The sequence below is a fragment of the Rhinopithecus roxellana genome, chromosome 16, assembly GCF_007565055.1.
Source record: "Rhinopithecus roxellana isolate Shanxi Qingling chromosome 16, ASM756505v1, whole genome shotgun sequence".
Classification (NCBI taxonomy): Eukaryota; Metazoa; Chordata; class Mammalia; order Primates; family Cercopithecidae; genus Rhinopithecus; species Rhinopithecus roxellana.
The window spans coordinates 19,834,358-19,858,651 of NC_044564.1; the positions used below are offsets into that span (position 1 = coordinate 19,834,358).

General features: G+C 44.7%; 1 long non-coding RNA gene across 1 annotated transcript in view; it reads left to right on the forward strand.

Annotated features, from left to right (window-relative positions):
• Nucleotides 1-288: 288 nt before the first annotated feature.
• The window catches only part of LOC115894027, a 97,519-nt gene continuing 73,513 nt past the window's right edge, over nucleotides 289-24,294 (forward strand). Inside the window, exons 1-4 of the long non-coding RNA XR_004054082.1 lie at nucleotides 289-435; nucleotides 4,241-4,425; nucleotides 4,636-4,761; nucleotides 5,829-5,970. This is a non-coding gene — a long non-coding RNA (uncharacterized LOC115894027). The remainder of the gene's footprint in view (nucleotides 436-4,240; nucleotides 4,426-4,635; nucleotides 4,762-5,828; nucleotides 5,971-24,294) is intronic.

The window sequence follows — 24,294 nt, forward strand, 5'->3', positions numbered from 1 at the left end:
GACTAACACCCAGCCAGGAGGACTAACATTCCAGGCCCCTGCCAGTGTCTGCTCTGATTGGTCTTTGCTATCCTGATGGTTTTTCCAGTCAGCCCACTCCTACCCTTAGAACATGGAGGTCTGGAGGGAGAAAGGGCTGTGATGCTGTTCAGACAGCAAGGAATGATTTAAGCCCTGGTCTCCTGTTTCTTCCCAATAGGTGGTCTCTCTGGTCTCCTGCACAGCAGGCTTTTGAGTGGAGGCTGGAAGGGTCTGGGGCTGACTCCAAGACATGGTCTCTCTCTCCATAGATGGTGGAAAGCTGCACTTGAAGTCCAACTCTGACCTGGGGGAATAATTATGTTCCCTCTCTTGGTAGTCTTTCTTCAGGGAGCTTGATGGTTCCAACCCACCCAGGAGCCTGGGACATCTGTGCCCCTGGGCAATCCCCTGCAGGTGAGTCATAGGGAAGGAGGAGACAGTTTCATTATGAAAGGGGCCACCCACTGGGGCTTTATCATCTGGCATAATAGGAAAGTAATTGCCTCTATTTATCCAGGGTCTAACATGGGCCTGGCACTGTGGTAGGTGCGTCCTATGCTTTATCCCACTTAATCCTTACAGTAGCATAGCAAAAACATAGGAAACATTACTTAAATTTTACCAAAGAGGAAACTGAGGCTCAGCGAGTAAGGAAACCTGGTTTGCATTTCCTACCCTCAGCACCTGTTGAAATATTACTCACGGGTCAAAATCCATCTCTGGCGCCCGTGGCTCTCCTCGGAGTCATCTCAGGGCCTCCGTGCCACCACCTTTGCTTGTCTCTCATGGCATTTTGACTGTGGACTATGGATCTTTGAGACTGTGTTAGTTGCCCCACTCGGCTGGGAGCTCCTGGAGGGCAGGAAGCTGGTCCTACTGGGTTCTGTCCCTGGAGCCCGGCCAGGCATCTGGGAATGTGGGTTGCATTGGCCCCCGATTTACAAACTGGGTCAAGACCCAGGGGTAACAATAAGGAGGAGGAATGTAAGGACAGCAGTGGTGAAAGTAAGCCATAATCCTCATACCTCCCCACCCCACCACACACACCCATGCACCCCCTCCCATCCTATCCCTTCACACCGCCACCTCCTCCCCACCACATGAGGTTTGGTTAATGATCTCCATTAAAAGGTAATGAGGAGGAAACAATCTCAGAGAGCTTGAGTAACGAGGTCACACTGCTAACAAGTGGAGGAACTGGATTCAAACCCTGGCCTGATTCCAAAGCCCATGTTCTTTTCATTGTTCCAGGGAAGTTCATAATTTTAGTCTTTTGATTCTGCCTTTACAATTTTTGCCATATCTACAAACCACTTGTGAGAGTAATCAATATTTTTTTCTTTAAATTAACTCATTTAAAAAAATGTACATTTACTCTAAAAAGAAACTTTGGATGGAAACCCAGTATAATTTGCCATAATTAATTAAATTAATTATTATAACAATGAAGTTCACCCTAGTGCCGCCTACGATCACCTTTGGTGCTATGCACATATCTTCTGGGGAATCCACACCACACACACTCTGCATGCTTCACACTGCTGCAGGAACCCTTTAAATCTCTTCTCTCCTGCTCTCTTGTTTATTGTCCCTTTTGTCACATGGTGCTCAGGTTCCTAGGGGCTGAGTGTTGGAAGGGACATTGGACATTGGAGAAGTCCAATATTGTCACTGAGTCTGAGAGAGCTTGTGATGTGCCCATAGGCTTGTGGTCATGTGGCCCACATGTGGCCCCCAGGTCCCACTGGGGCTTTTCACCGCTCACATTTCATTGTCCAGAACTAGCCACATGGTGCCTCTTGCTGCAGGGGGCAGGAAGTGTAGATTCCCAAATAACTAGGAAGGAAAGGAGAACCAAATAATTGTGAGCATTTAGAATATCTCCTACATATCATTGCTTACATCATTCCTATGGGGGAGGAGGTTACTAAATATTATTTCTCTTCTATAAATGAGGAAACTGAAGCCCACAGAGGAAAATTGACTAAAGCCACACAGATGGAAAGAAAAGCGGCCATGATTTGAACCCTGGCTGTCTGGCTTTGGAGTTCATGGAAAAAACTCAATGAGAATGCTTAGCATACAGTCAGCAATCTATCTGTATTAGTTTCCTATAGCTGCTGAAACAAATGTTTACATTTAGGGCCCATCTGGATAAGCCAGGATATCCTCCCCATATTAGGATCCTTAATTTAATCATACCTGCAAAGACCCATGTGTCATATAGAGTAATATTCACAGGTTCCCAAGATTCATGGATGGACATCTTTGGCAACATTACTCAGTCGACTGTACCGTGAGAGCTCTAATTATCTGTGAGAGCTCTAATTATCTGGATGCTGGTTGTCTTTGTGGTCTGTCCCTTTCTCAGGGCCGGATCACTTTCTACTCTGTAGGCTAGCAATTTGTCATGTTTGCCTCCTGGATTTTGAGCACCCCGAGGGTAGGGAGTGTTGCTGATTCACCTTCCCTTCTACAGAGTTGGACACATACAAATCACAGAACTGTGGAAATTATTGATTCGAGTGAATTAAAATTTCTCTTGAGGGCATCAGAAATAGCTATGGTAAAGGAGGGGTCTGTGAATGGTGGTAACCCGATGAAACATCCTTTTGAGGATGAAGAGGGGGACCAGCTGTCCTCTAGGGCCCATGTAGAACTGTTTTGCCCTGCCATTGCCTCAGGCCTACACGCTGGGTGGGGGGAGAAAATTGGCTGGTTTCTCACCAGGGCCTTTGATTCACTGACTTATTCAGCAGAGGTTCATTGACCATCTCTCCACTTTAGTAACATCTTCAGCTGGAGAAGCCATGGCCTTAGGAACCTCTTTTTGGTGCCATGTGCAAAGATTTTGGGGTCACACCTATATGTGCAGTCCACAGGAACATTCCCAGTCAATAAGGTGGAACAGAAAAAGGCTCAGGATAACTGGGCTCAAGTCCTAACTTTGCTGCTGCCTTGAACAAGCCATGTCTACTCTCTGGAGTGTCCACACACATCACTGCTATTACATTTACCCTATTAGTAAATTGTAATCATACATGGTTTCTGTATCCTCCTTCCATAGGATGAGTTCCATAAGGAGAGGACAGTGTGTATGTCATCTTTGTCTTCCCATTCACTATCTTAAGACCCAGTGTATCACAAATTCTTAGTAGTAGTAATAATAGTGTAGCAATGATGATAATGACCCTGGTAAAAACTCTCCATTTATGAAGAGCTTACTATGTGTCAAGCAGTGTTTTATGTACTTTCATGTTGTAACTCATTTCATCCTCATAACACCTCAATGAATTAAGTACTATTATTATCCACACTCTACAGATGAGGACTCTAAGGCACAGAGAGATTAGGTAACTTGCCCAAAGTTGCACAATTAGTAAGTTGTTGAGCCAGGATTTCAATTCAGTTTCTCTGTCCAGAAGTCATGGTTTAAACCATTCTGTACAATGTGGTTTGTTTGAAAGATGGAACGAAATGTGAAATGAGGACCTACAAAGTCATTTTAGCTCCCATTTCCTGTGAGTCTCAAAAATGATTCCCTGCAACCTGTACAAAGGACTTCTGCTCTGGTCTGGCAGTGTGGACCAGGGAACACTGAGGTACAGGGTGTGGTGTCCTGAGAATGAGTGTTTGAATCCTGGCTCTGCCACTTATTGCTGTGTCTTTGAGAAAGTTATTGAACTTTTTTGAAGTTCAGTTTTCTCATAGGGCAAAAGAACACTAATACCTACATTGTGGAGTTGTTGGTAGAATAAAAGAATAAAATAAAACAAAATAAAAATAAAAAATAAAAGAATAACTAAGAAAAGTGGTTAACATCAAGGAAGCTCTCTACAGAAAATAGGGACTTTGGAATGTAATTGCCACAGAGTTGAATATTCCTCCTTAGAACAGAGCTTGGTGAGGGATTTAAGTTGGTTCACTTTTCTCAAGGATTAGTATGAGAGATCCCCATAGGAAATCAAGTGAATCCAAGATTGATCTGCTTTCTGAATGTAAAGACTTTGGATGGAAAAGTAGGCTGCTTGTGGGGTGTGTGTGTGTGTGTGTGTGTGTGTAGATTGTCTTGGGGTCAATTGCTGGGATGGGTAGGGACATATTTCAAAATGAGCAGGGACCACAGAGTGTGGAAACATGTTCAAATTCTGGCTCTGCCATTACTTTCCTGTGCCATCTGGCAGACAGGGACAGTAATCAATCACCTTTGGGTTTCCAGTTTCCTGATTCCAAGATGAGGGGGCGGAATCTGAAGATCTCCAAGGCCTTGATGAGTGCTACCAGTCTGCAAATTCCCAAGCCAAGTTCTTCAATGAATCAAATTTCCTCCAGTAGCCATTTCCACCGAAGGAGCAACTGTTTTTCCTTCCCACTGACATGGCTATGTATTCGAATCGGATATAGGTGAGAGGCATTTTTGTCCTGGCTTCTCGGGCCCCTCCAAGGAGCTCCAAGAGGCTTAAGGATCCCAGCCATGTTGGGAATAAAAATACCCAATCAATCAATAAACATTTTATTTAAAAATATTTACTTAAAAAATCACACAATTTGAGAGCAAATACAGAAAATATGAATTAGCAAAATGAACAAAATTAAAATCTCATACAATCGCAGGACACTGGGACCTGAAGTCTTCGAGAGTATGCAATCACTAAGTCATCGCAAGGGAGAGCAGGATGCCTAAAAGAGAGGGAGGCCTAAATTGGTTAGCCCCTAAGCACACCGACTCTTCAGGCATGTGTAAGGGAGTGGGAACCTGCAAAAAGACTGGGAAGGGGAAACTGGGAGTGCCTGTTGTCACAGAAGCAGAGGACAAGGAGGACAGTGGTTGGGAGAATCTGATGCGAGTATATCCCTCACTTTCCAAGGGCCACCTCATTATTTTAATCCTCCCAACAGATTGGTGAAGTGGGAACCATCATACTCTAACTTTTCCTTTTTTTTTTTTTTTGAGACGGAGTCTCCCTCTATTGCCCAGGTTGGAGTGCAGTAGTGCAATCTTGGCTCACTTCAACCCCTGCCTCCTGAGTTCAAGCGATTCTCCTGCCTCAGCCTCCCGAGTAGCTGGGATTACAGGCATGTGCCACCATGCCTGGCTAATTTTTTTTTTTTTGTATTTTTCGTAGAGATGGGGTTTCACCATATTGGTCAGGCTGGTCTCAAACTCCTGACCTCATGATTCGCCCGCCTCAGCCTCCCAAAGTGTTGGGATTACAGGCGTGAGCCACCACGCTTGGCCACTTCTCCTTTTTTAATTTAAAATTTTTCATTTTGGATGATGGGTATTTATTTTTATATTTTTCTTTGAGTCTTTTTGTCCTGCATACTTTTTATTTTTTTCAAGGTTAAAAAGGGGAAGGAGGAAAGTAGGGACTCTCAGGCCAGATCCAAAGAGTGGCTCCCCTGTGGAACCGTCTTTGGGCACCCCAGACTTGAGCCTGAGCAGGTGACTAGCTCTGCTTCCTTCCCAAGGTTGGACTACAATCTCATAGTGTTGGTGCAGAATGAGGCCCCACTGCAGGTGGCTGCCCCCAGGATCAAGCTCATCTGCCCTCCCCTAGCCTCAGTTTCTTACTTGTTGGTTGGGACAGCAACACCACCTTAAAGCCCTGGGGAGGACTGGCCTCAAAGGCTCACAGAAGGTGCTGGGTGACTGCAGCTACTGTCAGACCTCCATGGGTTATGTGTGCACCTGTGTGTAGGTAGTGTGATGTAAGTGTATATGTGTGTGTCTATGTGTGATCACACTTCTAGGGATCCTGGTGTAAGCTCAGGATACCCTGTCCCACTCCATCCCTCTCTAACAGCAGTTCCAAGGATCATGGCCCCAGGAACTAGGCGCAAGTGACAGGAGCCACCTGCCATGTCCAAACCCAGTGCACACTCAGCCCGGCCTGACCCTTTTTCAAGGATAGCTGGCACAGACCATCATCCTGGCCCACGATGATGGTAAGCGTCAAACTCCAATTTCTGAAGAGGAAACTGAAGACCAGAGAGGGGAGGTAAATGTCCCAAAGTCACCAGCAAGTCAGTGGCAGACACAACTTGAACTGGCAGTCTATGGGCATCGAGGCCACCATTTGCCATGTACCTAATGTGTGCCTGGCAATGTTCCAGGCCTCTCCTGCATAATTTCTAATCCTCTCAACCAGAGGCTCAGAGAGGTGGCGTTTTTACCCCTAGTACACAGAGGAGGCGCTTGGGGTTCAGAGGCACGGGTGGGACTCGACCGACGTCACGCACCCCAGCAGGTGGCCAAGCGGGATGGGAGCAAGGGTCTCCCCATCCCCAGCGGTGACGGGCTGCGGCTCTTTCCTGAGGAACGGGGCGGCGTCCGCAACGAGAACCGCTGGAGGCGCCCACCGGGACCCTGGCCCGCCCTCGCCCCCGCGCATGCCTGGCCGCTGAGGCGTGAGAGCCGCCGCCCGTGGCCTCCCCCCGTGCGCCTTGCACAACCGGCCCAGATAAGTGCTGCGTCTCTGGGCAATTATCGCCCTCCCGCCGCCGGGGCTGGCCGCGCACAGGGCCCACGGCCAAGGGACTCGCAGCCACCCAAGGAGAGCGGTAAGGTCTACGACGGCGGCCGCCAGCGCGCACGATTTCACAAGGCCCGGGCGCGGGGACAGGACGGGGCGGGGCAGTGGGGCGGCAGGGCGGCGACTTCACGAGCAGCCCCGGAGCGCTGGGCCGGGCCTAGGGAGGAAGCGGTGCGCGGGCGCCTGTAGACCTGCGCCGCTTCCTCTTTCTTCCTCCTCCCTGTCAGCTATTTTTCTTCTTTGTTACCGTCTCCCATCTCTTCCTTTTTATCTGTCGCATTCCTCCCTCTTTCCGTCCGTTTCCTCCTCCCTTCTCCATCTCCTTCCTTTTAATTTTCCTTTTCTCCTCCCTCCCGCCTTCCGTTTCCTTTCTCTTCCTCTCTTCCTCCTTCCTTCTCTTCTGCCTCCTTCCTTTCTTTCTCTTCTCTCTCTTCTTTCTCCTCCCTCTCCTTTCTTCCTTTCCTCCCCTTTTTCTTTTCTTTTCTTTCTTTCTTTCTTTTTTTTTTTTTTTTTTGACGGAGTCTTCTCTGACGCCCAGGCTGGAGGACAATAGCGCGATCTGGGTTCACTGCAACCTCCGCCTCCTGGGTTGAAGCGATTCTCCTGCCTCAGCCTCCCAAGTAGCTGGGATTACAGGCTCCCGCCACCACGTCCCGCTAATTTTTTTGTGTTCTTAGTAGAGAAGGGGTTTCACCATGTTGGCCAGGTTGGTCTTGAACTCCTGACCTCGTGATCCACCTGCCTCGGCCGGCCTCCCAAAGTGCTGGGATTACAGGCGTGACCCACCACGCCTGGCCTCATTTCTTTTAAAAATGTGTTTTAATATTTTTAATTGTGGTAGAAAACATGTCACATGAAATTTACCATCTTAACCATTTTAAGTGTGCAGTTCAGTAGTGTTAACTGTATTCACATTGTTGTGCAACAGAGCTCTAGAACTTTTTCATCTTGCAAAACAGACTTCATATCAATTAAACAACTACCCATCCCACCGGCCCTCCTAACCACCATTCTACTTTGTTTTTCTTCCGTTCTTTTTCCCTTTGGGGGCCTTTGTTTCTTTTCCTTTATCTCTCCCTTTTCTTCCCCTCCCTCTCTCTTTCTCTCTTTCACTTCTATAAAACCTAATGGCCCCGCTGCACCCTGGGCAGCCCTCTCCAGCCTCTGACTGGACTGGGCCAATGGGCCTGTCAGCAAGGCTGTTAGAGTCTGGTGAGTCATCATTCTTCCCTGGTGTGTCAGGGCCAGTAGGCGGCTCCTGGAAGCCTCACCTGGCTTTTCACTGGTAGGCAAACACGTCCAGCAAGAAACTTCTGCCAGGAAGAGTTAATTAGAGAGAGGCCCCTGAATCCCCCAGAGTAAGAGGGTCGGCCTGGGAACCCCTCTCTTCCCTGGGCCTTCTCCAGCCCTGGGGCTCCCCTTCTAGACAGTAGAAGACAGCCATGATGCTGCTGATGGGGATGATAACTTGGCCTGACACAAAACGCATTTCTATAGACATTATCTCATTCTTGTTCTCACAATAATCCTGGGAGGTAGGCGTTATCATTCCCATTTTACAGCTGAGGAAACTGAGCCTCAGAATTCCAGGTGAAGGGATTTGCCATGGCCACAAAGCTGCTCAGCTGCAGAGTTGGCAAGGTGGGGGACCTAGGTTTGTATCACAAAAGCAGGAAAAAAGTGGCTAGGTCAGAGTGCAAAACACTAGAAAAACGATTTGCTCCTTCGTCTATGTTCCCATAGTGCTTTGCTTAGACTCCTGGGTGTAGACCGTACCTGATGGGTTTCTCCATCTGCTGGGCATAGATGAGGGATATTGAATGAACAAGTGGTAGAGGTATCTGACTGTATGCATAGCAAGTGCAAAGAAAGTTGGTTTCTAGGCAGCTAAGAGACTTTGTTTTGTTTTGTTTTGTTTTTTGAGACAGAGTTTCGCTTTTGTTGCCCAGGCTGGAGTGCAATGACATGATTTCAGCTCACGGCAACCTCCACCAACTAAGAGACTTTTTAATCAAATAGAGCTGCCACCCAGATGTCCTTGGGTTTTTTGGAATTTTGTCTGTCCATACTGGGAATGTATTGAGAGGATAAGGTGTGGCAGGAGTTGCAGTTCTCCCACCTTTTCTGGGTAGGACCTCTGGTTCATGGGACAGTTCACATTCTTTGAGCATGTTCTGTTTTGATCTCTTTGCAATATGTTGGTGTGGAAATAATTTTTAGTATCACAGGTAATCGTGGAAGATAATTAATGTTCACCACTTATCCAATTCTCCTTTACTTCTAGGTATGTGGATGCATATACTCTTCTGTCCCCTGAAATAAAGCATGGTCATGTGACTTTTAAAAAATTTTTCAAGATGGAGTTTTGCTCTTGTTGCCCAGGCTGGAGTGCAGTGGTGTGATCTTAGCTCATTGCAACCTCTGCCTCCAGGTTCAAGTGATTCTCCTGCCTCAGCCTCCCGAGTAGCCGGGATTACAGGCATGCGCCACCACGCCCAACTAATTTTTGTAGTTTTAGTAGAGATGAGGTTTCACCATGTTGGCCAGGCTGGTCTCGTACTCCTGACCTAAAGCGGTCCGCCTGCCTCGGCCTCCCAAAGTGCTGGGATTACAGGCATGAGTCACTGTGCCCAGCCTCTATTATTTCTTTAAATATTTCTTTTGTCCTTTCCTCTTCTCTTCTCCTTCAGGTACTCCCATTTGTTTTAAAGTTATTTTGAAAACTGTATTTGAATATAATTGGTTTCCTTTGTATTCCTTTGTATTTTTAATACATTATTCTAAGAAGATGTCCATAGCTGTCACTAGGCTGCTAGAAGAGTCTTTGGCACAAAAATGTTAATAGAATATCCTTATTCTGGATAGTGTTATAGATGAATGTTTTCCAAACTGGTTTTTCAAAGAAAGCTATTTCTTAGGATATTGATAGTTACTGGAATAGAGGTATTCTTTGCTCAGATAAGCTTGGGAACACTGAGCGAAACAGCATCTGACATCTTTTTCTGCCCAATTTCTCCAAGTCTTTTATTCACTAAAATGCTTTGTATATATCTAAGAGGAGATAAAATGTGCAACATTTTCTAATTCAGTGTAGCACACAGTACACACTTTTGTTTATTTGTTGTTTAAAAATCCCTCCAATAATATCTAGTTCAATGAATTATGCAAACGAAATGCTCCAAAACACAAATTCCCTAAAAAAGGGCCATAAGTGCTTTTATATTATTATAGTAAGTGTTTCTCAAACTAAGAATAACAGACTAATGAACCCATTTAAAAGGAGAAAAATCAGAAAAATCTCACAGACTCCTCGGTACTTAATGTGTTACTTAAATGAGTTTTAGTTTAACATTATATAAGTATGTAGACATGTAAAACTAGATATAGCCTTATAAACAATCAAACCAAAACAAATTTATAAATTAAATACAATGCTACAAACAAAATCAAAATAGAAACCCATACATTTAATATGATGGATTTTTTTTTTTTTTTTTTTTTTTTTTAGTTGCTGACACTAAGTGGCTACTTGCAGTGTTACTATGGGGCTAACCTGTTAAGGGGCAGGTTCTTTGGAATTTGTCATGACTGTAAGGCTGTGTGTGCATGACTCAGTTTGAACTCTCTCTATTTGAACTTCTGAGAAAGCTTGCTTCTTATAGGGCAGTGATACTCTTTCATCTTTAGTTAACATGGCCATATTACACCTTGAGATTGGGTCTGCCTCCCTTTTCTCATTAATGTTACTGCTTGGTCCCAGTTTCATCATAAACAGTGCAAACATGAACACTGTGATGGTGAATTTGGTGTGTCAACTTGACTGGGTTCCGGGGTGCCCAGATGTTTAGTCAAATATTATTCTGCATGTTTCTGCAAGGGTAGTTTTGGATGAGATTAACATTTAAATCGATGGACTGAGCAAAGCAGATTGCCCTCCCTGATGTTGGTGGGTCTCACCCAATCAGTTGACACTTCACTAGAAAAAAAGGCTGACCCTTCCTTGAGTAATAGAGGATTCTTCCTGCCTGACTGCCTCCAAACTGGGAAACTGGCTCTTTTTCTGGTTCACAGGCCTACGGCCTTCAGACTGGAACTATGCCGTTGGCTCTCCTGGATCTCCAGCTGGTGGATTTATCCTGCAGATCCTGGCTCTTGCCAGCCTCCAAATTGTGTAAGCCAATTCCTTATAATAAATCTCTTTATTGTGTAATAAATATATAATAAATGCATACACACAGGTACTAACATCAGGTAGCAATAGCTATGAAGTATAATTTTTTTGGTAGAAATATGTTTCATACAATATCTGAGATATATTTATACTAAAAAAGCATTCACTGTTTATGTGAAATCTAAATTTAACTGGGAGTCCTGTATTTTATCTGGTAGCCTCACATTTAGAGGATGTAGAATATGATTTTATTATTTGTTAAGATTATTATCAATATAGAAAAATTAAAATTTTCCCTGATAACTTGAGGATGGGCCTGCAGACTCCAACAGAGAAATTGCAATGGTGTTTACACAAATGTCACTTGTGTGAAATGATTTGGGAACCTGCCTGCCACACCACCACACCACCCAGGAGCAAAGGGGCAGGCTCTGAGCTCCTTGTGCTCCAGAGCATCATAACACTGCACCACCTGAAGAGTTGGAAAAGTCATCCCTAGGGATCCATTTTCAGGGTAGATGGACCCTCCCCAGAAGCCTTCACAGTGAACTCCACTTAAGAGAACAATCCCTTGAGGGACTCATTCTGGCTTCTGCATTACTCACAGGCACAGTAGAGAATTGTTGCTAACGAGCATTGTGCCCTTTGTCTCAAGTCTGTCTTTCCCTAAGAGACCCTCAAGACTAATTTCAGGATGCCTTTCATTCCTGTCCACCTTAGTCATCTCCAGAAACCCAGGCTCCTCAGGTCAAGGGGACCCTAACGCCCATGCAACTCTGAACAGTCTCTGTTTTGACTCAATTTTCCATTCCGTCCTACGCTCCCAAACCTTTTCTCTGTGGGTTTGTGAACTCATGGCTGTCAATTACACTCTTTCCAATATCCTCAACTACTTCTCTGAGTGCTCCCTTACTTTTTTGCATTAAATGAAAGTTGAATATCTGCTCATGACATTATTTTTTTTACAACCTACTGAGGTGGAAGGTGTCTTTCTCTTAAAAACTGGGTACCTGAGGGCCTAAGATGGGGAAGTTGGGTAAGTGGTCCTCCTTGCCTTCTGCAGTCACTTCCAAACCCATTCCTTCACTTCCAAACCCATTCCTTCTCCCTCTTCCTTCAACTCTCCACTCCTTTGATGCCCATATGAATGCTCTATTTACCCTCATTCGTGGGTGTCTTTAGCACTGGCACACTGTCTTCCTGTCTATCCTTTTTCCTCACACCATTCCTGGTAATTTCAGCATTCATACGGGCAAGACATCCAATACATTGGCTTCTAGGTTCCATGTCTCTCTTTGATCTTCTGATATGGTTTGGCTGTGTCCCCAACCAAATCTCATCTTGAATTGTAGTTCCCATAATCCCCATGTGTCATGGGATGGACCCAGTGGGAGGTAATTTAACCACGGGGACAGTTACCCTCATATTGTTCTGGTGATAATGAGTGAGTTCTCACAAGATCTGATGGTTTTGTAAGGGGCTTTTCCCCCTTTTGCTCAGCACTTTTGCTTCCTGCTACCATGTGAAGAAGGACGTGTTGGCTTCTCATTCCACCATGATTGTAAGTTTCCTGAGGCCTCCCCAGCCATCCTGAACTGCGAGTTAATTAAACCTCTTTCTTTTATAAATTACCCAGTCTTCGGTTATGTCTTTATTAGCAGTGTGAGAACAGACTAACGTATCTTCTTTTTAATTTACTCCTTTGATCTATCCCATTCCAGCCACTCATTACCTTTGTCTTGTCCATGACCATACCACCATTAAAAACCTACATTCTCTGACTGCTACCTCCTTTCATCCCAGCTCCCTTGGGGTAATATTTCCAATCCACCTCATCAAGACTTCTAATACACTGGCCCTTCCACTTTTCCCACTATCTGTCATTCCCCTCAGGTTCTCACTTCCTTCATTAACCAGCTTAATTTCTGTGGTTCGTCATCATAACTACTCTATTTCAAGTACTTCTAATTCCTGTATTCCACTCTTCTTCCTTCATATTTGTTCTCTGCTTAAGCCTACACATCTGACTGCTACAAACTTGAATTCAAGCAGGTAAATGTCATGAGAGAAAAACGTGTAACTAGACTAACTGGTCTTGCTTTAAATTCATGACCACAAATCTCAAATGAGCACTCCATCCTGCTCAGAAATCCTACCTTTCACTATGTGTTCCACTCCCCAGTCTTCGGAACAACTATTTCACATCTTTTTCCTCCTGCCTCCCTCACTTACTGGGGCCTCTCATCTTTCCCAAGGGCCATCCACCTCGTTATCTTCCCTCATTCTTACCTGATGACCTCACCTCATATTTCACTGAAAAAAAAAAAAATAGAAGCAGTTATATAGGTCCTCCTTGATATGGTTTGGCTGTGTCCTTGATAAAGGAGGAACTTTATCTTCCCAGCACACCTCCCAATTTGTCTGAATTTGTGTTCATATTTCCTTCCTATCTTCATATTGCTATGGATAAAGTGTCTTTGCTTTTACCAAGAGAAACCCCCTTCACTTGTGAGCTTGATCCTCTGGCCTCTTGGTTTTTTAAAGGACTTTGCTTCCGCAATTCTCCTATCTTTGCTGCATCTCTAGTTTCTTTCTTTCCACTCAGACAATTACCCCCAAATGCAGGCCTGTTCCAGTATCTCCAGGGTTTGCAGAGCCTTTTCCCTACCCTAGCTTTTCCTGCAGCTAATCTAGTTTTCTGCTGTCCTTCACAGCAGCCCTTTTCACGGAGTTGTCTCCTGTGTTACTTCCTCACCTTTGATTTTCTGCTAACCCCTCTGCCATGGGTCCTCTCTTTCTTCCAGCCCACTGAGACTGTTTTTCACGAGGCTGCTGATGACCTCCAGTGGTCACTTCTCTGTCCTTATTTGATCTCTCAGCAGCATATGATATGGTTGATACAATTGGCCACACCCTTCTTGAACTGCTTTCTTCTCTTGGCTTCTAGAATATCATATCTTTTTAGTTGTCCCTTTGTAGTCTCCTTAGCAGCCCTGCACATTTGCTGTTTGATTTCTAAATGTCATAGTGCTCTAAGTCTTGGCCATATATCTCCTTCTTTAGATCCATCTTCTCCCTGGTGAGCTCCTCTGGCCCAAAGCTTTGAATATGCTGCAGTGCCTCCCAAAACTACCTCCAGCTCTGTCTAGCTCACACTCATATATATCCAACCTTATATTTTATACCTCCATTTGGATGTCTAATAGTTGTCTCAGACTTGCTTTGTCCCAAATCAAGCTCCTGCTTCCCCTTTTGCCTCCAAACATGTTCCTCTTGCAGGTCTTCCCCGTCCCAGTAAATAACACATTCACACCGATTATCAGGCTTAAACCTTGGACACATCTTTGATTTATTTCCTCATGCCTCATACTTAAGTCCTGTTGAATGGCCCCCCTAGAACTAATCAAGAATCTGAAACTTCTCTTCATCATCACAATTACATCTTAGTCCCATCCAACATCAACTCTCACCTAGATTACTGCGGTCTGGTCTCCCTGCCTATCTCCTGGTCTCCCTTTATTGGTCTCCCTGCCTATGTTCTGTTTGTTTTTTTCCTGTACTTTCTATTGTCCACTCAGCAGCCAGGGTGGAAATCAAATTTAAAGGTGTATTTAAAAGTATAAATCAAATCATGCATACTGTGATGGTTAATTTTGTGTGCCAGCTTCACTGGGCTAAGGCATACCCAGATAGTTGGCAAAACATTATTTCTGAGTATGTCTGTGCAGGTATTTCCAGAAGAGATTAGCATTTGAATCAGCAGACAGTAAAGAAGCTCCACCCTCCCCAACATGGGTGGGCATCATCCAGTCCATTGAGGGCTGGAAAAGAACAAAAAGGGTCAAGGAAGGGTACATTCTCTCTTCTCTGGAGCTGGAACATCCATCTTCTTTTGTCCTCGGACATCAGCACTCTTGATTCTCAGGCCTCTGGGCTTGGATGAGAACTATACCACTGGCTTTCCTGGGCCTTGAGCTTGCAGATAGCAGATAATCATATAAGCCAATTCCTCATGATGAATCTTTTTCTCTACATTTATATATATCTTATGGGTTCTGTCTCTCCAGAGAACCCCGGCTAATGCACCAACTCTTCTGTTTATAACCCTTAAATGATTTTGCAGTGCTCCAAGAAGAAAATCTAATCTTCACTTGACCTACAGTGCTCCATGTAATCTAGCTCCTGTTTACTTTTCCAACTTCCCTTTGAACCAGACTCTTCCTTGTCTACCAACCTCAGTTAGACTGACCTTCTTTCCACCCCTGGAACATACTTTTTTCCTGCCTTAAGGCTTTAGCACTAGCTGTTTTCTGTGCCTCAAACATTTTTCCTCCAGCTTGTCCCACATGTATCCCCTGAAAGTCATGATTCCTCAAACCATGGGGAAGCCTTGGAGATGGCATTTTCAGAACCAAGCAAGGAAGTAGATAGTGAGAAGGTAACCTGGTATCCTCATATACACAGACTGTCTGGGAAAGTCCACTCCCTTGCTGGAGCAGGTTTTACGGGGAAGATGATGAGTACGGGTTTGGAGATGTTGAGACTGAGATACCTGTTGGGTGTTTGTAGGTCTGAAGCCCAGGAAAAGGTGCGGGCTGGGGCTAGAGATGTGGGGAGCATCAGCATCCACTCGGTAGTGGCAGCTGTGGTAGGGAATGAGATCATTCAGTAATGTAAATGGTGTGGCCATGATGGAGTCATGACCCTGGTTGACAGCTTGGAGATCTGAACTTCCATGAGACTCTGACATGTATTGGTATGGCCAAAATGACATCACTGATCAATGTTTCCATGGTAACCAACAATCAATGGGTGAATGAATGACTGAATAAATCAATACTATTCAGCAACAATTCAAGGTCTTCAATTTTAGCCAGGCTCTTAGTGCCACTAGGCTGTCTTTTTACTCATTCTTCCACTTCTTTCAACTATTCATACCCCATTTTTAGTTTCCCACGTCCATCTCTGTATGTTGCACTTCATAAAGCAATCAAGACCATCAAGTGTTACCTTCCCTATCTTTCCATTTTTCTATCCTCAAATCCAGTGGTCCTGATTCTGGGGAACCAGCTTATTCCCATTTTCCCAGGACCTTCCTGGGTTTGGCACTGAAAGTTCAACATCCTGGAAAAATCCCCCCATCTTGAGAAAACCAGGATGGTTGTTCACCCTACCTGAGACACAGATTGCATGGCTTCTCGGGGAACATTTCCATGAGATTGAATAATGAGGTGAATTTTGCAGTGGTCGTCTCCATCATATATCCTTGTATCCTCACTCTTGCCTGCTTCACTATCCTTGTTCCTCACTCCTGCTTCCTAGTAAAATACGGATGCTCCTTGGCTCATGATGGGGTTATGTCCCAATAAACCCATCGAAAACTGAAAATATCATAAGTTGAAAATGCATTTAATACACCTAACCTACTGAACAACATAGCTTACTCTAGCCTACCTCAAATGTGCTCAGACCACTTCCATTAGCCTACAGTCAGGCAAAATCATCTAACACAAAGCCTATTTTATAATAAAGTGTTAAATATCTCATGTGACTTACTGAGCACTGTACTGCAAATGAAGATCAGAATGGTTGTATGGGCTCTTGAACTATGGTTTCTACTGAATGTGTATCACTCTTGCACCATCATAAAGTTGAAAAGTCATAAGTCAAACCATGGTAAGTTGAGGATCATCTATGGCAGCTCAAAAGCCCTCTGCCTCAAGCTCTGCTTTCTGGGGAAGGTAGGTTAAGTCCAAGCAGTAGGCTGACTCCTACTCTGAGGATACCACTGGGTGTCGTGGCGGTGGGAATAGGATTGTGAATTATTGCAAGGAGGGAGGAGTTCTCTGAAATTCACATAAATTTTACTTAAGTTGATCCAGGGTCTCGTCTTCCAATCATGTGAGCTGTGTCCCTATTGACCCTTTTCTCTCACCGCATCCTACCCGCATTTTACCACCCAGTAACCCTGTGCCATGTGTAGTTTTTGTACATGTCATGCTGCTTTGGACTCTGGGCTTTCTAGCTCATTCCTGGAATGCCCTCCCCACTTCTTGTGAAGGATTTCTATTTGTCCATCCCTCATGAATCAGTTCAAACACCACCTCCCCCCAGGGCCTGCCAACCATCCTGGCCAAGGCTGGGGGGAGCTCCTTCCTCTCTACCTAGTGCTGATCTCTGCCACTTCATGTCCATATTGTTTATAAAGTGTCTGTTTACGCACCAGAACATAAGCTCCTAGCAGGCAGGGATTTTTTCCTGTTCAACTCCATATCCCAGCACTTGTCACACTCCCTACTTAATACGTATTAGTTGAATACTGAACGAATTCTTCCAGCAGTCCTGCGAGGTCAGTTGTGGTGGCATCATTTCCAGTTAAAATATGATAAAATTGAGACTTAGAGAAGGGCAGAAGTGGTGTGGGATGTTAGAGGTAAGCCAAGTCAGGGACTCGTCCACCTTACTAGTGATTTCTTTAGACAAAATGTGCATAGCTTTTCCAAGCATTGTATGCAGAGGGCAGCCAGGGACTCAGAATCACTCACAGAGTGAGACTGTCAGAGGACCTCCCAGCACAGTCCTTCCCAGGCTGTCCTCCTGCTTGGAAGCAACCTTGCAGTTCCACTGTTTCCCTGACATCTCCTGCTGCAAACTCTGCAAGGGGCTGCAGCCTTCTATCTGCTCCAGTGCTCAGCTCTCCCTTCATTTTGACCTTGAAAATGCCCTCACTATGGCGTGATAGACATTGGAGAGTTGGAAGGGTGGGAGGGGGGTAAAGGAAGAGAAATTCTTTAATGGGTACAGTGGACAATATTTGAGTGATGGCTACACTAAAAGCCCAGACTTCACTATGCAGTATATCCATGTAATGAAACAACACTTGTTCCCCCAAGTCTATTTTTTTTTTTTAAAGAAGGAAAATGCTCTCACTTTCCTGTAAGCTTAGCTGTACCTTTAAAATAATTGAAAAATTTCTTACCAGCATTTCTGAGTGTTTTGTAGCAGGGAACCTTCAGGTTGTTTCGTCTGACACTCTATGAGTAAACCTCTTTCTTGTGTTTAGCCTTCATCTCCACCTCTCCCATTCCACCGTGGTGTGGTTTCTCCAGCGGCGAAGGGCAACTGTGTTGAGAAACCTAAAGGGTGACCTCTCTTGACCCTGTCGTTGCTGCTGAAGCCACTGTAGAAAGAAATGATCCTGGGACTGAAAGATTTATAGCTGGGGCTTTCCAAATCTGGGAGTGTGCTGTGCAACATCCCATGAAAAGGTGTGGGGCAGGCATGAGTAGGGGAGCTTCACATATGCTTGGGGCCTCTTTCTAATCCCAGCTCTGGTCCTTCAGTCTCTGCTGCCTCCATAATCAAGTCCACTCTCCTTGGCCCGACCTTAAGGCCTTTTGCCATCTGCCCCATTTACCTCTCCAGCCCCACCTCCCAATTCAACCAACCAACCATTCTACCTGGTGTGATTCCAGTGCAGCCCATCTTTCCTACCTCCAGATTGTACCTCATACTGTTTCTTCATCCTGGGTACCCTCCTCCCAGTGTTTTGCTTCATTAGATCTTTCTTATTCTCCAAGGGCCAGGTCCAGTATCACCCTTCAGGAAGATGGGGCACTCTTCCTGACCCCAGTGCCCCATAGCCCATCTCTGGCCCTTCCTGTGGTCTTGATGACCATACTTTGCTGTTGCTGGGGTCTGTGACTGTGCCGTCCTGGGAGGAAGCCACCTTCAACTCACTCTGCTTCTGCCAGTGCTCCGTGCAACACCTTGTTCATGGTAGGGGCTCACGTTTGTGTGGAATGATGAGAATGGGTGGTGGGAGCCTGGCCGACACAGGGAGATGTGTGCAGCCTACCAAAGCAGCATGCTCCTTCCTGGTCACACGAGGTGGTGACCATCTCATGGCAGACTTGAAGTTGAAGGAAAGTGACTACTGAGGCTGCTCTCCGTTTTCTCATCCAGAACTGGGGCTAGGAGCTCAGAAGCAATGGAGGGAGCACAGCTTTGCTCTGAATAGAGGACAGTTTATGGCTTTCACATTCCAGGCCCTAGGAGGAAACAAAATGCCACTTCCTGAAAGATCCCTCAGCTACTATTACTCCATTGCCCAGATCATGCAGGCTCCCCACCCCCCAAGAAGCATCTCGCCAGCGTCACCTGTGAATGGGGGAACAAATGATTGGGTGGTCAGCTGATGATAGAGAGATTTCCAAGAGTAATTTTGAGTATGCTCAGTTTTTGCCTAATATGCTGACTTCAGCCCCTAACCCCAATACCAGGTATGTCTTCACCTTAGCACCAACACCTGACATACAATTTGTTGTATAAGTGAACGAATCCTCAAACATTAGAATTAGGAGGAGCCTTAATGGTTATTAGCTGCAATACACATTTTATGAAGAAATAAATATAATTGTAATAACTATTTATTGAGAGTGGACTCTATGCTAGGTACCACACTGAGCACTTTACATGCATTATCTAATTTTATCCTTTCATCAACAACGTGAGGTGGAAGTTATCATCCCTACTTTATAAATACAGAATAAGGCACAGAGAAGTTGCATGGCCTAACAAGGTTGCAGAGCTGGTGAGTTGCGGAACCAGATGTCTCTAGAGCCCTCTGGCTAACCCTATGCTATACTGCTGCTCACTGCGTCTGGAGGAAACAGAGACTCACAGAAAGACAGTAACTTGCCTGGGTCCCCCAGCCTCTCAGAAGCAGGACGGCCACTTTATCCAGAGGCGCCTTCATTCCTGGGCCTTCCAAGACACCTGGCCACAAAGACACCATGAAGAGGAAAAAGAATTTCAAGTGCATTCTAAGAGCCACGTCCATTCTCTTGTTGTATAGGCAGAAAACCTGCACTCAAAGACCCAACCAAGAAGAAAGATTTGATCGACTGGGCAGGATCCACTTCCCATGGCGACGCCTCCTTGAGTCGCAGCTCTGGTATGAAGTAAGACTTGTTTAAGGCAGTTAAAAGCAGCAGTCTCCATTGTGTCGAGTGGTGACAGTATAATCCTCCTTAAAAATTTTGTTCCCTCTCCAAACTCCCCTCCATTATGCATCCTTAAGATGTGACTTCAGATGCCTCTTTAGGTTTCTAGTCCTATGAATGCAGGAGGATTTGGTGAGAGGGGAAGCAGTAAAGAATGTCTTTACTGTGCTCAATCACTCAGAGATACTTCACTGGAAATACCTCCTGCCCCCTCTGCCCCCAATATTTTCATTGTTTGATCAGAGCTATTTGTTTTATTTTGAATGCAAATATAAATTATGTATTAAAAGTAGAGATATTAAAACCTCCACATCGACATCACCTTGCTTCAATAATACCAACATATGGCCAATCTTGCCTCCTTACACCCCGTCTACTCCTATCCCCTTACCACTGCATTCATTTGAAGCAAATCCCAGATATATCTGGGATGCATATATCTTTTTATCTCTAAATACATCTTTTATCTTTAAAAAAATATACACAATATTATATCACACCTAAAATTAAAAATAATTGTTAATATCACTAAATACCTAGTCTATGTTTAAATACACACACACACACACACACACACAAATGTATATATCAGAATCCACAAAGTCTACACATTGAATTTGGTTGATGTATCTCTTGTTTCTTTCTTTCTTTTCTTTTCTTTTTTTTTTTTTTTTTGAGACATGGTCTCATTCTTTCACCCAGGCTGGAGTGCAGTGGTGCGATCTTGGCTTATTGCAAATTCCACTTCCTGGGTTCAAGTGATTCTCCTGCCTCAGTCTCCCAAGTAGCTGGGATTACAGGCATGTTAGGCATGTGCCATCACAGTCATCTAATTTTTGTATTTTTAGTAGACATGGGTTTTACCATGTTGGCTAGGCTGGTCTCGAACTCCAGACCTCAAGTGATCCGAGAGCCTTGGCTTCCCAAAGTGTTGGGCTTACAGGCGCGAGCCACCATGTCCATCTCTTTATTTTTTTAGACATGGTCTCTCTCTTTCACCCAGGCTGGAGTGCAGTGGCGCAATCTCGGCTCTCTGCAACCTCTACCTCCTGAGTTCAAGGGATTTTCTCAGCTCAGCCTCCTGAGTAGCAGGGATTACAGGCACCCACCACCACACCTGGCTAATTTTAATAGAGATGGGGTTTCACCATGTTGGCCAGGCTGGTCTCGAACTTCTGGCCTCAAGTGATCCAGCCACCTCGGCCTCCCAAAGTGCTGGGAATACAGGCATGAGCCACGATGCCCGGCCCTTCGCCTCTTTTAATTAATATGATCCCCTTCTTCCTTTATTAAAAAACAATTATGTATTGAAGAAACTTGGTTGTCCTGTAGAATTTTCCATGTTCTGGATTTCGCTGACTGCATCCCCGGGGGATCATTTAACATGTTCCTCTGGCTCCTGGTAGTGAAGTCTAGAAGTTCTATCAGATTCAGGGGAACAGAATTTGAGGGCAAGAAAGTTTTAGAGGCGGTACTGTGTACTCCTTGTTGCCTCACATCGGAAGGTACATGCTCGCTGGTTTTCTCCAGTCTTGGCTTGTTAAGATATTGATCAGGGGATTCGGGTGTTTGCAGCCTGATCCATCCATTCTAATGTTCCTTGCTGGCCTTTTGCCTAATGATTTTAGCAGTCATTGATGATTATTGTCTGGTTTCATCAGAGGTTTCACATGATATTCTAATTCTGATATTCCTTCTTCCTTTATTAGCTATAATTCTTCTATACAGAAGAGCTTGGTCTCATCAACTATCTGGTTACTCTGAAATAGTTCATAAAGGAAAGGCAGGACAAATGCTTGATTCTTTACCTTTAATTTATCTGCTTTTGGAATAATGAGTTTATTCTCAAGCATCTCCCAAAGGTGATACGCTGGTTATGTATTGCTGCATATTAATTGCCCCCTCACTTAGTGGCTTAAAATAGCAACCATTTTATTTTGCATTATCATTTTGTGGGTCAGGAATTTGGGCCAGGATCAGCTGAGAGATTCTTCTGCTCCGTGTAGTATTGACTGAAATCACATAGAAGGATTCAGCCTGTGGATGGACTGATCTGGAGGATCCGAGACAACTTCCCTTGTATGTGTGATGTGTTAGTGGGAATGGCTGGAAGGCAGAGCTATGCAGGGACTATCAACCGGAGTTCCTACACTTGGCTTCCCCAGCATAGCAGACTTTTTATGTAGTAGTTCGTGGCTCCTAGAGAATGTTCCAAGAGACTCAGGTCAAAGCAGCAAGGCTTTTTCTGACCTAGCCTCAGAAGTCATACAGTATCACTTCTGCCATATTCTTTTTATTACAAGTGAGAGTTCTAGGACTGGCCCAGGTCCAAGGGAAGGGTAGTTAGTACACAAGCACGTGAACACTGGGAGGCATAGTTTATTGAGACCCTCTTACAGCTACCTGGAGCATAGAGTCAGAAGCCTTCCTAGCTTCTCCGATTGTACTCGACCCCTTCTCCCCGCTATGCGTCTGACCATCCTCTTAATTTTGGCTGGGAACTTGTTGCAGAAGACACATCCATACTCCAGGTGTCCACAGTCTCCTTTGTGGTCAGCAGAATGTGTACAGCCTCATTGTGAGCAAGGCCAGCAGTAAGTTACCAAAGCTCCTGCAATGCTGGAGTGCCCATTACTAACTCCTGCCAACCCACTGCCACATAGTATCTCATAAGCTGAACATCTTCACTGGGACCACCTTGGAGAACGTGGCCTTGACCTGCTTAAACACTTGAGCAAGGACCTATTCTGAGAGCTTGGCTCTTTCCTGAGACCAACAGGACTCACAGGGGTTTTGCAGATGGGACTAAGAGTGCCACAGCCATGCTCCCATAATGATTGGTTTTAATGGCTGTAAAATACTTCATACTGTGGACGCAACACACTCTGGCAAGCCATTTCTATACTATTGTAGTTGTTTGTTCTTTTTGATCATTTGCAAGTAATACAAATATATATATTTTATATGCAGAGCCTTTTTATTCTGCTGAATTATTCTCTTAATTATCGATTTTTAAGAGGAGAATTGGTTTTTGGCTCTTGATGTATATTACCAAATATACTTTCCAAAGAAGTGAACAGTCTATATACCAACAGCAGTGTATACACTGGTGTTTCTAATACCTTCAACTGCATTGGTGAATTACCATTTTAAAATGTTTTTGCTAATTTTATGGATGCTAAACTGAACTTAGGGTTGCTCTGGATTTCTTTTGTTTTCCCTATTCTGTTCTAAGATGTCAGTTCTTTTCTTTTACAGCAGTTATGCAAAATAATACATTTTGGCTCAATTTGGTGTTGATTTGTTTGATTTGGAGCCATTTGATATTGGTCGCTTAAGTGAAACAGGTAGTTTCCAGTAGTGCCGCCAATACAATTTGCATCAAAGATTCTCTTCGCCTTTTTAACATAAAAACATTTAACTTCTAAATCTTCTCAGGGATGAGCAACAGCAACACTTTTCTTCTTGGATTCTGCACCTACAGGAAATTCACAAGTGGAGGTGATACCTAGTTATATCAGGGATAAGCATGTGACCAAGCTTGACCAATCAGAATCCTTTCCCAATCCAGGATTTGTGATAATGGATCTAGGAAAGGGACCTTTTCCTGTCTGGTTGTGGCACTGGGAGGATGCAAGCCCAGAGCTTGGGTGGCTAGTCCTATGTCCCATGAAAAGAATGAGAACAGAAGGAAGACAGAGAGGGGAGAGGTAGCCCCAGATGGGGGTTGAACTACTTATTCTAGTCATCAAGGCATATTAATCCTGAGGGTTGTTTTTTTTTTTTTTTTTTTTTTTTTTTAATTCAGCTTAGCTCTTACCTCTTGTTGTTTTGAGACAGGGTCTCACTCTATTGCCCAGGCTGGAGTGCAGTGGTGCAATCAAAGCTCACTGCAGCCACCAACTGCCGGGCTCAAGCAATCCTCTCACCTCAGCCTCCCAAGTAGCTGGGACTATGGGCGTGTGCCACCATGCTTGACTAATTTTTGTGTTTTTTTGTAGAGATGGGTTTTCACTATGTTGCCTAGGCTGGTCTCAAACTCCTGGGCTCAGCGATCCTCCCCTGCCTTGGCCTCTCAAAGCGCTGGGATTATAGGTGTGAGCCACTACACCCAGCCTGTTTTGTCTTGTTTTTAAGCAATGATAATATCCTTCCAATAACCACCCTCTCTTCTTCTTTTCTTTTGTTTAACCAAGCTGGAATTGGGTGTCTCTTGAAGCCAAAGAATCTAGCCTGGTGTTTCTTAACAGCAGCACTAATGACATTTTGGACCAGGTAATTCTGCGTTGGAAGGAGCTGCTGTGTGCATTTTAGGATGTTTAGCAGCAGCCCTGGCCTCTACTCCACTATGCCAGCAGCACCCCACCCCAACTATGACAACGGAAAATGTCTCCAGAGAGCTAAATGTCCTCTAAAGGTAAGGGCAAAGTTGCCCCTGGCTGAGAACCGCTGGTTTAGTCTAATGCCCTTGATTTTTCTTGTTTAAATGAGCAAGCAGACAGATGGGGAAACTGAAGTTTGGCAAGATGGTGGGATTTTTTTCAAGGTAGCAGAGACATGA